The sequence below is a fragment of the Mus caroli genome, chromosome 16 (assembly GCF_900094665.2).
Source record: "Mus caroli chromosome 16, CAROLI_EIJ_v1.1, whole genome shotgun sequence".
Classification (NCBI taxonomy): Eukaryota; Metazoa; Chordata; class Mammalia; order Rodentia; family Muridae; genus Mus; species Mus caroli.
This window is the reverse complement of record NC_034585.1, coordinates 19,102,445-19,115,200: the sequence shown is the minus strand read 5'-3', so window position 1 is coordinate 19,115,200 and position 12,756 is coordinate 19,102,445. Positions and strand designations below refer to the sequence as shown.

Below are 12,756 nucleotides of genomic sequence, written 5' to 3'. Positions count from 1 at the left end.
AAAAGAGTCATCTTAAAGGACAGCAAATTCCATAATAGCCCCCCAATCAGATGTGTACCAGGCTAGAAACCCCCTCGGTTGCCATTTCTTATAAAACCTTGTCCTGATGAGAGCACGGGGATTCACCCTCCTGATCTGCTCTGCCAGAGACAGCAGTGCAACCCAAGCTCCAGCTTGAAATAAAGAGACCCCAGTGTGATTGCATTGGAGTCGACTCCTTGGTGGTCTTTTGGGGCTCACAAAGGAGGCACAGTGAGAGTACTCTTGTCAGGTTTTTGGATGCAATGGTGGAAAAGTTACTAATAAGACAGGGCAGAGGTAAGAGGCAGAATTGGAATTAGACCTTACATGTGAAAAAATGTGGGAAAAACATTACAAATGCATGAAAGGGACACATAGGAACTTTGAATTGTAGGCATAGATGAATGAGAGGAATCCCAAGTGGACTAGCCAAGGACCTGAGATTCAAATGTCGTGGAAGAATATTCCCCAAATCAAGAAAAGCTATGGGAGAGATGGTTCGGCTGTTAAGAGAATTTGCTGCTCTTGCAGAGGACCTGGATTCTGTTCACAGCACCCGCAAGACAGCTGACAACCATCTGTAACTCACATAAAATATATAAATCTTGGGGAAATTAAGTAAAAAATAAAAGCACATGTACTTTTAATCAGAATATATTGTATGAGAAAAGAACCTATTTTTAATAAAGGCGGGGGGTGGGGAAGAAAAGGTATACAGATATAGAATGCACACAAAATACCAAATACATAAGACCAGGGAAGAAAATCCCCCATGGCATATCATAGTTAAAACACCAAATATTCAATTCAGAACAAAGGCAAGGTGCTGAAAGCTGCAAGAGAAAAAACATTGAGTCACAAATAAAGGAAAATCTATCCTAACAACAGCTCTTTGTCAATGGGATGTTAAAAGCCAGAAGTGTCTGGAGCAATGTGCTCCCTGTTTTAAAAGACCACAGAGGCTCACAGAGGCTCCTGTACCTACCAAAGCTGTCTACTCCAGTGAAGGGGGTAAAAAAAAAAACTTTCTGTGATATAGACAGCCTCAAAGAGTTCATGTCCACCAAGCCAGTCCTACAGAGACTACTGGAAGCCATACTTCAGACTGAAGAGAGACATAAATATAGCCGAGAATCTATAGAAAGCAAACAAATGGAACTGAACCACTAAATCAGGCCAAGGACACAAACAGAAAAAAAGACAATAATTACATACATCTTCCAAAAATAAACTACTTCTTTAATTTCAGTTTTTAAATTAAATTTTTTGGAAAAAAATATTTTGGGCTCAACCTCTCAAAGGACATCAGAATTAAATGACATCATACATCACATGAACCTAAAATATTTACAGAATATCCCACCCAAACACAAAAGAACATGAATTCTACTCAGCAGCTCAAGGGAAAAAAAAAAAGACACACACACAGAGATAAACTAAATTAATAGAATCAGAAATGAATAAGGAAAAAATTCTAACAGGCACCAAAGAAATTCAGAATGTTATAAAATAAAACTTTAAATACCTGTACTCCATTATGTTAGAAAATCTAAAAGAAACAAACAAATTCCTACATTCATCCAAATCACCAAAGTTAAACCAAGAAGTGATGAATACCCTAAATAGATGCATATTCAAACTGTAATAAAAAGCCTCCTGACAGAACAACAAACAAACAAACAACAACAACAACAACACACACACACACACACAAACCGAGGTCTGAATGGATTCTCAGAAGAATTTGAAGAGGTGTTCAAAGAAGAGCTATATGAATACTTCTTAAATTATTTTTAAAATTAAAAAAGGAAAGGAACAGCAAAGTACTTCCAAACTCCTTTTATGAAGCCAGCATAGATTTAAAAATGCTCAAGGAAATACTTGCAAACCTAACACAGGCAAGTGTCACAAAGGTCATCTTACCCTTATCAAATTGCCTTTACCCTAGAGATACAGGGGTGGTTCTACATACACAAGTCAATAAAGCATATGCGTGGGTTTAAAGACAAATATCGCATGATCATCTCCATAGATGCAGAGAAGTCCTGCAACTAAACTTACCATGCCTTCATGATAAAAGTCCTAGAGATAGTGTGGCTGGAGATTGTACTTCAAAGCAGTGAAGTATATGGTATAACTTGGTATATGCCAACACAATGAACTATATCATATAACTTGGTATATGCCAACACATTGAAGTATATGGTATAACTTGATATATGACAACATAATGAAGTATATGGTATATCTTGGTATATGACAAACCCATAGCCACCATTATCCTCAATGGAGGAAAACTCAAAGCATCCCCCTCAGAGCCGGGAACAAGACAGACTGTCCACTATCCAGCTCCTTTCAGTGTTGGGCCTGAGGCATTAGCCAGAGAAAGAAGACAAGAGGAGGAAATAAAAGGAATACAATCATGAAAAGAGGAAGCCAAGTCACCCCCACTTGCAGATGGCAGGAGGCTTTACATAAGAGATTCCAAAAATTCCACCAGAAAACTTCTTGAAAAGATCCATATTTTCAGCAAAGTAGCAGGACACAAAATCAGCTTACAAAAGTCAGCATCCATTCCTCACACTAATCACAGACACTGAGGAAGGGATCATGCAAACCCATTCACAATGCAGCCAAAAATACATCCAGGGATAAACCTGACCAACGATGTGATAGCCTCTACAATGAGAACTTCACATCTTTAAAGACACTGAGGAAGACTAGAGTCTGGAAAGGTCTCCCGTGGGGTAAGCATTGATAAATTAATATTGTGAAAATGACCATCATACACGAAGAAATGTAGAGATTAATTACAATCCCAATAAAATACCCATCTCATTCTTCATAGAAATAGAAAAAGAATAAAGAACTAGAAAAATCCTAAAATTTATACAGAATCACAGAAGATCCTGGATAGCCAAAGCAATCTGAGAAAAAAAACCCAGTGTTGGAGGAATTGCCATACCAGATTAGATTTCTGGCTATATTACAGAGCTATAGTACTAAAAGCAGCACGCTGCTGAGACATAAACAGACATGTAGACCAATGGAACAACATAGAAGACACAAGTCCATGTAATTACTGCCAGGTTATAGTTGACAAAGATGCTAAAAATACATATTAGAGAAAAGACAGCACTTTCAACAAACAGTTCAGGGAAACTGGTTATTTACACACAGAATGAAATTGTACCCATAGCTATTACCTGCTATACAAATTTATTCCAAATAGATCAAAGAGCTCAATGAGAGACATCAAAGACAAAGGCAGTACCATATAACACATAAAAAAGGTCTCTCTGAATAGGGCTCCATTCACTCGGGAGTCAAGGCCAACAATTAAAAACGGGACCTCATAAAACCAAAGCATTCTGTACAGCAAAAAACAAAGCAACTGAGCGAAGAGGAAGCCGACAGAGTAAGAGACGATCTTTACCATCTGTACACTTACACAGGATTAATATCTCAACTAGACAAAGAGCTCAAAAAACAAACAAAAAATGAAGGGACAAGAAAACAGACAGCCGGTTATAAAATGGGCTGTGGCTAGAACTCAAATCAAGCAGCAAGCATACCTTCTGTGGTTCTCTATGAATTTTAGGATTTTTTCGATTTCTATGAAGAATGAGATGGGGATTTTTATTGGGATTGCAATTAATCTCTACATTTCTTCATGTATGATGGTCATTTTCACAATATTAATTTATCAATGCTTGCCCTGTTGGAGGTCTTTCTAGTTTCTAGTCTTCCTCAATGTCTTTAAAGATGTAAAGTTTTCATTGTATCTTTTAAAGTGTTCTGCAACCCTTGGCAATTAAGGAAATGCAAATTAAAGCTACTTTGAAATTCCATCTCACCCCAGTACGAATGGCTAAGACTAGGAAATAATGAACAGAAATGCTGGTGAGAGTATGGGGGAGGGACCCTCATTCCATGTTGGTGGTAAGAATATGGGGGAAGGGGACCCTCACTCCCTGTTGGTGGGATTGCAAACTAGTGAAGTCACCATGGAGAATTCTCAAAGTAGACTGACCATGCAAGCCAACTAAGCCACTCCTTGGCATGTGCCACAGGACTTGACATCCTACTCTACAGATACTGTCTAAACCCTGTTCACTGATGCTCTAGCCACAATAGCTCTCTCTCTCTCTCTCTCTCTCTCTCTCTCTCTCTCTCTCTCTCTCTCTCTCTGTGTGTGTGTGTGTGTTAGAAACAACCTACATGGCTTTGAGCTGATGAGTGGATGTGGTTCATACACAGTGGAATTCTACCTGACTTAAAGAACGGAATCAGGAGTTTTGTTGGTTAATGGATGGAACTAGAGTATATTATAAGGAATGATGTGGCCCAGACCCCAAAGACAAACAAGGCAAGTGCTCTCTTATTTGTGAATTCTCATTGCAAATCCCTTGATACCTGAAGTTACCAGGAAAGTGACAAAAGGACCGTGGCAGGGAAGGGCTCTGAAGAGAGCTGTACTGACAGTCTATGAGAAGGAAGAAAACAAGTTAATACTGACAGGGAAGGGGTGGGATAAATAACACTGAGGAAAATTGAAAATGCTACAGGAAAACACTATTTTATATTTTCTTAAAGATGTGTATACTACATATAAGTGTATGTGTATACATATATAAATGATTTAAATGAAGTTACACTGTTGAAATGAAATGATTGCCTAAGACTAGTAAAAACCTCCAGGTTCAGCCATGAAAACCCTCCCTTTGATTGTTGGTCAGAGGAGCCCAAGAGACCCCCCCAAATGATGTAGGCTATAGCCACTGTCATTGCCCTTGATTGCCTCCAAGAACTTGAATGTTAGACCCTTCTCCTGCATACTCCACACAGTTTGGACACGGGGCTGAGAGGACTGTAGCTGGAGATTCGAGGGTTAAAGCTCACCCCAACTTTTCAATGCAAATCAAGTCCCAGAGAGGATGCAGGCTGCTGACCAGTGGCAAGCCTGGGATGAGTCCTCCTCTTTCCTGGGCTCCTTCTGTTAGTCTGCTTGTTTGTCCATGCAGAGAAACAAGTAGCCACAGTATCACCAGAACAGATGCCAAGAGAGATAGCAGCTCAGAATGCTACTCAAGTTGGATCCAAGGTGTTTGAGGAGGCACAGATCCACTGAAGAGGTGAGCTTGCACCTCTCAACAGCAGCACAGGCTACCCAGTGATCAGCTCTCTCTGACCACAGGCAGGCATGAGACCAGCCTCCCTGTGTGCACAAGGCTTCCCCTGTGCTTCCCCCAGAATATCAGCACCCGCGCAAAGCCACAAAGGCAGGGCAATCAAGAGAGCTTGAACAAAAGGGAAGGAAAAAAAAAAAAAAAACCATCTCCATGACTATATTCAAATGTGCTCAGAGCTGTATTTCAGAAGGGTGTAGGAAGATAAAAATATCTAGATTTTACCTGTTTGTGTACACCCACCCACTGCCACTGCAGGGAAGAGCAGAGAAGCAGAAGAAGCTGAAGGGAATAGCAAGTGACTCTCCCAATGCCATCTGCTCCTTTGTTCCCACCCTCTCTCCCTGTCCACGTTTGGTTCAGGTACCCTTCATGGGGAGTGACTACTTGGTTCTTTTTATTCATGAAAAATCAACACTATTATTTATTTGAAGGAAGGGAGATAAGGCAAGATTGTTAAAACATTGACAGGCAAGTGGGAAAGATGTGGAATGTCAGAGGGGTAAAGGGTAAGAAGCCCGCCAGCAGGCTACCTGGCCACCTCGAAGCTGCAGAGAGATGCAGCCTTTGGCCTCTGGCAGCAGGAGCACGTGACAGTGCTCCTTGCCAGCCTCGGGACACACTTCTGCCCTCTGAAATTTGTGTCCTCAAAAAGAAGTGGTTGGTACAAAACGAGTAGGCAAGGGTTAGACAGCAGCTGCACACTTGGCAGGGAATTGCCAATTTCTGGAATTACCTTGGCTTTATGCCAGCATCCCAGGATGCAGGATAGAGAGAGAGAAGAAAGGAGATGTGGTTGAATGGATCAGCCTTGGATTAAACAATTTTATTTCATGTCGCTAATAGAAGATAATGTTATTTATTATTAATTTCAGATTTTACTTTCATAAAGCAAGTAGGAACAAATCAGTTTTTAAAAAATTAGCTATAAATAAATAAAGACTACAAATAAAGTCTTCAAAATTGAACAAAAATTTTAAATTAAACATTATTTCTGAGTTATTGATTAGTGGTGAGCTCTTTTCAGCCAACCTCTGGTATTGTCTTATTTATTTATTTATTTATTTATTTATTTTTTCTCTCTTTCTTCTTTAGACAAGGTCCTACTATGTAGCTCTAGCTGCCCTGGAACTTTAGACAGGCCTTGTTATGTAGCTCAGGCTGGCCCTGAGTTAACAATCCTCCTACCCTAGCCTCTGGGATGCTGGAATTTGAAAAACTAAGATCACAGTTGCCAGAGAGGGGTAGCAAGGTGGCTTCTGAAACGCCTCTGAAATGCCAAGGGTAACAGACCCAGCAGCTCAGGGGCCAAAGTAGACACAGGAGAGAGAAAGCACAGACCGATTCAATTTCCTTGTCTCTAACTACAGCAGCTATTTCTATACTCCAGGTTTTAATAAATCACAGAATGCAAGCAAGCTCAAAGCAGCTATAATATTTGAGAGAATATTAATACCCAATTATTCTGATATTAAAAGGAGAAATAAATTCCCAGAGTTTTATTATTGATATGTTTTAAATTAGGAGATTATTTTATTAATTTAAGAAACTGTCTCTAGGAAAACACTGTTTATGGAAAATGACAATTAGATAAATTTAGCATTGCTGTAAAACATATGAGCTCTGGACTCAAGCTTTCTGGGCTACTCATGCATCTTGGTTCCTGTGCTTCTTTCTATGTATGTAACAAGGGTTGAATAAGGCAACATAGCATGCTGAGCCTGCTCTGCGGTGCTGAGCCAGGCACCAATGAAGGCTTGTTATTTACACTTTAATTCATAAGCACTGGATTCTAAAATAAGGAAGCACATGCTGTGTGTGTGTGTGTGTGTGTGTGTGTGTGTGTGTGTGTGTGTGTAAATGACTTCAGACTTAGAATGTTCTACCTCTGCACACCGGGATTACAGCCACCAAGCCAAGTAAGAATTATTATTATCTGTGTAACTAAAAGTGAGCTCAAATGACTGTGGTTTTCTTAAAATCACATTTCATTCTGTGGTGTGTCTGTTCCCATACCCACAGGCCACAGTGACTATGTGGCGGTCAGAGGACAGTGTGCTGGAGTGAAATACTTTCTCCCACCATTCGAGTGCACCATGGGGATTGCCATTAAGGTTACAGGCTCGGCAGCAGGCGCCTTTACATGCTGAGCCATCTTGTTAGCCTAGGAACATGAATTTGAAAACAAATTTATCTTTACTTCATTGGAAAAAAAGAACCTTAATGTGGTGACAAAGAATAGATGTTCCTGTTTTAATGTGAAAAGGCCATTTGTTTTCAAGCCATCCAGAGAAGATCAGCCTGCCCAGAAATAAGTGATGTCCCACTAAGAAACTCACCATCGCTATTCATGGATCCTGGACGTGGGACCAGAGTTCAGCATCGCTATTCATGGATCCTGGACCTGGGACCGTGCTGACCAACCCCAGAGTCTCTATACCTTATTTGGTTTTAAAAAGGATATGCTTTGAAGAATTGTAAGTGTTGAAAGATGAATGACTCCCTCAGTGAGGTAGAGTAGGGGTACCACAGGGATGTCATCTGATGGTGAGAATAAGAACATTTAATGGTTGCTTCTAGTAAACACCATGTTGTGAACACATCATGTCACATGGTTCTTCTTTGCAGACTCGATATGTTTCTAAAGGAAACATCTGTTTCTAATCAGACTGATCTATATTCCAAATGTACTAGCTGTTACAGTGAAGGTAACCTGGGACTGTATATAATCATTTTTCTGAATTCAGATTTCCAATGTCTGGGTGACCACTGTCTACACGGTGAATGACCAGCAGCAGCAATCATTGTCATTTATGTTTCTGTGGGCTTCCAAGAGTCTAGGTCCTGTTAGGAAACAGATGGCATTGTCCAATGGGGCAAATGAAAGTTCAATAAAATGGATCATTTACAAAGGGATGGATAGAAAAGGCACAGTTAACTCTGTGCCCCAGCCAGAGTTAACTGAGCCAGTGAACTATTTCCTAGACAAGGGAAAGAATGGTTGCTAGTCTTGGAGATCATAGTTACTGGTCACCAGTAAGAATGTTGGTCCTTGATAGAGCGATAGAGCAAAGTGTGGTGATGTGAGTGTGAGCCAGAGAAATGGATACTGAGTCACAACCTGCACACGCCTGCTCTCCGAGATCTCAGGGGGCGCCACACTGACTGAACCCAATAACACCTAAGAAGCAAGGTATCTATCTCTACGCGTCAGCCTCTGTAGACGCAGAACAGGGGATTGTGTCCAGAAGCACTGTTGTGCCTGAGCATTATAGCAGTGCCACAGGCAACTAATGAATGATGAGTGGGAGAAGCAGCCCTCCCCAGGGAGGAGCACAATAGTCAGCCCATTGGGTAGTGTGTGTGTGTTTGTCTGTGTACATGCACGAGTGTGTATGTGTGCGAGAGTGGGCATGTGTGTAACAACAAGAAAGGAAAAAGAGGTCATGAATTTTAAAGAGAGTAAGTGGGCAGGATACATGGCAGAGTTTGACAGGAGGAAAGGAGAGGGAAAATGATATAATTATAATCTCAAAAACATATTTAAAAAGCACTGCTGGCATTGCCATTAAGAACAGCCTGACCGTGGACAAGTGGAAAAGGAAGGAAATTACATCATGAGATTCTCTCATCCAATCACGGCCAGGCTTTCTGATTGCTCGGTTGGGCAGTGAGGTCGAACTGAAGTAGAGGTGAATGCAGCCCACGCAGTGCCACGCCAGCGCCAGGGTGTACACGATGTACAGAGCCCTGTGATCCCGCACGGACACGGGAGGCAGGAGGCTGGTAAGGGTCTCCCACCACCTTTGCTCCGTTGCTGGCCCTTTGTTGCTTGGAAACGCTGCAATTTTAAACTGTTTAGAGAGACAGGAGCACTATGGCTTCTGCTTCTCAGGAGAAACCATTAATTCTGATAAATGTGTGAACTCACTATGCGAAAATTCAGGTCTTATTTACCTCAGTACCCTGTGTGCCCTGCCCCTCCCTGCTAGTTGGCTCAGCACTAAATACAGGCCCAGGTGTAGTGGGATGGTTCACTTCATGGAGAGAACTTTACACGCACATGGGATAAGTAGTTCCTTATCTGTGCACAACATGTTCACAATACAATAATAGTAACTGGTTTGGAGCTATAGCTCAGTAATGCAGTTCTTGCCCAGCATGTCCAAGGCTCTGGGCATGTTCTATGCCTCAAAAAAAGAGAAAGAGAGAGAGAGAGAGAGAGAGAGAGAGAGAGAGAGAGAGAGAGAGAGAAACAACAGAAAGACAACAACAGAAACTAATGCTAGCTGAAGTCTGTGTCTATCACAGCCCTAAAGTGTTTTCCTGTTTACTCCTTGTGTTATCCGTGATAATGCTTAATAAACAAGCTGGAGTGCACACTGTTTCAATGACCTACTGTCAGCTAAGTGTTAAACACAGGAGCTGAGCACAGGCCACCCCACTTCTGCAGCCAGAAACCAAGACCACAACTGTATCCTAACACGTTATGACCTTGTTATGTAGCCCAGGCTGGCCTGGAACAATCAACCCCGCTGCCTTTTAAGACTTTTAAGCACTGGCTCAGTACACACAGTGCTTTGGAAAACAGGATAGAACATTTTGAACTTTACCAAGAATCTAAATTTGAAATTGGCACCGATCAATAATTTTTCATTTTAGAATATGGATTAGACTTGGTGCTAGGGAGTCAACCATATCTACAATTTAATTTAATTATTTAGTCCATACCTATGATTTATTCATTGGGGGAGTTTCCATTTCTATTCCCAACATAGCCAAGACTGTATACTATTAAAGAGTCCTTCATGAGCTCCACCCACAACAAGGATGGCAACAGGGAGGCTGTCAGGATTTCCTATTTGCTCTTGATGTGTCCTGCAGACAAGTGCACATGGTGGCTCTGATGAAAAGAACAGATGCAGAACAACAGACGATCTGTGAGTGGAACTAGGATGTAGCCTTTCAACACAAAGATTAGTTTTATAGAGGGTAGAACTTAGAGACACCGTCAGCACTTTCTTCTGGGATTATAACTTGAACCCACTGTAAGAAGTGTACATAAGCACTCCTGTGTATATGTTTATGTGTATATGTGTTTACATGCAAGCAGAGGCCAGAAGTCAACTCTAGTATAATCCTTAGTCGCCCTCCACCTTATTTGTCACTGGGATGACAGGTATGTGCTGCCACACGCCCAGTGCTTTACATGGAAGTGGAGCCCAAAATCAGGAACATAAGCTTGTGTGGCAAGTACTTTAGTGACTGAGCCGTCTCTCTAGCACCCATGTGAACATTAAAAGAGATTTATTTTATTTTCACCTATGTGTATGTATATGTCGGCACATGCCATGTGTGTTTGGGTACCCTTGGTGGCCAGTTGTAGGTGGTTGTGAGCTGCCTGACATGGGTGCTGGAAACTGAACCGGGGTTCACTGGAAGATCAGCAAACACTGCTAAACACTGTTCCATCTCTACAGGCCCTAGAGGATATTTTTCAAAAGAGATAATTCAACAACTCTATCACCCACAGTAACTACATGACACATTGCTTCTAAATCTATCTGCAAAGTAAAGAATCGTTCCACAATAATAACAATTGCTCTATTGTACTTGTTTGGCCAACTTGATTTTCCTCTGTCTGGGTGTCTGATATTGCTCAATCACTGGCCATCAGACCCAACAGTGCTTAGAAAAGCCATTTGTCTTTACGTCACTTATGCCATCTCCAGCCTCAAGGCCCAAGTTCACCTGCAAATACTCTCTGCTGCCCCAACCTGCCCGAACCCTATCAGACACATAACTAACAAAAGAAGATCATGTGCCTTGAAATAACTCATCAAAGAAATACATACATCATGAGCAATCAAGGCAGTATCTCCTCTCACCCCCAAACACACCATTCCTATAGAGATGTTTGCCAATGAGAAACACCTAGATGAACCTTGGGACACAGAACTTAAAAAAAATTATATAGTTCATCAAAGGATTCAAAGGTTTGAGAATGACACAACAGAGCAGCTTAATGACCTGAGAGAGGACAATATCTGAATGATGCTCAAGGACACACAGACACAAGCTCATGGAAATAACAACAATCTAGAACCAAGGATGGAACTCAGCAACAAGACAGAAGCCCTGAAGAAGACACAGCTGAAATGAAGAGAGCACTGAAAGCCCAATAAGCCAGCTAGAAAACTCAAGAAAATCCTTACAAGAAAAATAAATCATGCAGAATACAGGATATCGGAATTCAAAGACTAAGTAGAAAATCTAGACAAAATAAGCCAAGGATATGAAAATGTTTTTTTTAAACATGGGAAAGGAACACACAGAAAATCTGGGACGCTGTGAAAAGACCAAACTTTCCAATTACAGGCATAGAGGAGAGAGAGGCATCACAAGTCAATGGCATAGTCCAGGTCTATAACAAAATCACGAGGAAAGCTTTTCAAATCTAAGGAAAGACATGGCCACACAGATATAAGAAACACACAGAACACCAAATTCACGAGACCACAAGGATTCCCATGGCATGCCATAGTTAAAATATTAATATACAGAACAAAGAAAGAGCATTGAAAACTCATCAGAACAACAGGTGATTCCCAGTGGGAACTTTGAAAGCCAGAAGAAACTGAAGTAGCCATGACTCCCAACCTAGACTACTTCCCCAGCAAAACTATTTACTTCAGTGAGTAAAAAAGAAAAACCACCAGGACTAAACAGCCAAATCTTTTTATATACAGCAAACCAACATTGAACAAAATGTAGGAAACCTATTTCAGGCTCAAGAGAAGAATAAGCATAGCCATGAGACAGGAGAGAAATATAAAGCAATAACTACTAAAATGCAGAGTAAAATCAACAGCACAATAACTGTGACTAACACACAACTTTCAATAATAACTTTAACTATCAGTGGCCTCAATTCTCCAACCAAAAGCCATAGTCTGACTGAATAGACCAAGAAAACACCACCTATTTGTCATCTGCAAGAAATACTTATTAGCTTATAGTAAAAGGATGGGCAAAAATACTTCCATATAATGGAACCAGAAGCAAGCAGGTATCTTCATCCTAGGATCCAACCAAATAGACCTCAAACTAAAACTAATCAGAGGAGATAAAGAGACAGTTAACCAACAAGGAGGACAGTTAACCAACAAGGAATTACTATCCTAAACCTATATGTACCAAACCCAGTGAGCCCCACTTCATAAAAAATGCACTACTGAATTTAAAGACAGTAACATCGACCCATTAATGATTTCAACTTCCTGCTTTCTATAGAAAGGTCATCTGGGCAAAACTACACAAACTTTAAGTAACTCATTGTTGAATGATGAATGGGTAAAAGAAGAAATCAAGAGAGAAATAAAAATTGAAAATGAAAACACAACACAACAGAACCTCTGGGGCATGCTAAGAGTCCTGCTTCAAAGAACAGTCATAGCTCTAAGTGTCCACAGAAGGAAGAAAGGAAGGAAGGAAGGAAGGAAGGAAGGAAGGAAGGGAGGGAGGGAGGGAGGGAGGGAGGAAGGAA

The 12,756-nt window shown here is 41.0% G+C and overlaps 1 protein-coding gene across 8 annotated transcripts in view; it reads right to left on the bottom strand.

Annotated features, from left to right (window-relative positions):
* The window catches only part of Map3k13 (mitogen-activated protein kinase kinase kinase 13), a 147,315-nt gene that overhangs the window by 45,144 nt on the left and 89,415 nt on the right, over positions 1–12,756 (bottom strand). The window contains exons 1-2 of one of the 8 annotated variants that reach the window (XM_029470559.1): positions 9,942–10,141; positions 7,550–7,751 (exon numbers count right to left, since the gene is read on the bottom strand). The exons of 6 other annotated variants lie outside the window; for them this stretch is intronic. The gene's annotated coding sequence lies outside the window, so the exon portion shown is untranslated. Of the gene's footprint in view, positions 1–7,549; positions 8,276–9,941; positions 10,142–12,756 lie in introns of those variants that run through there. One more of the 8 variants, XM_029470557.1, reaches the window with a different exon arrangement.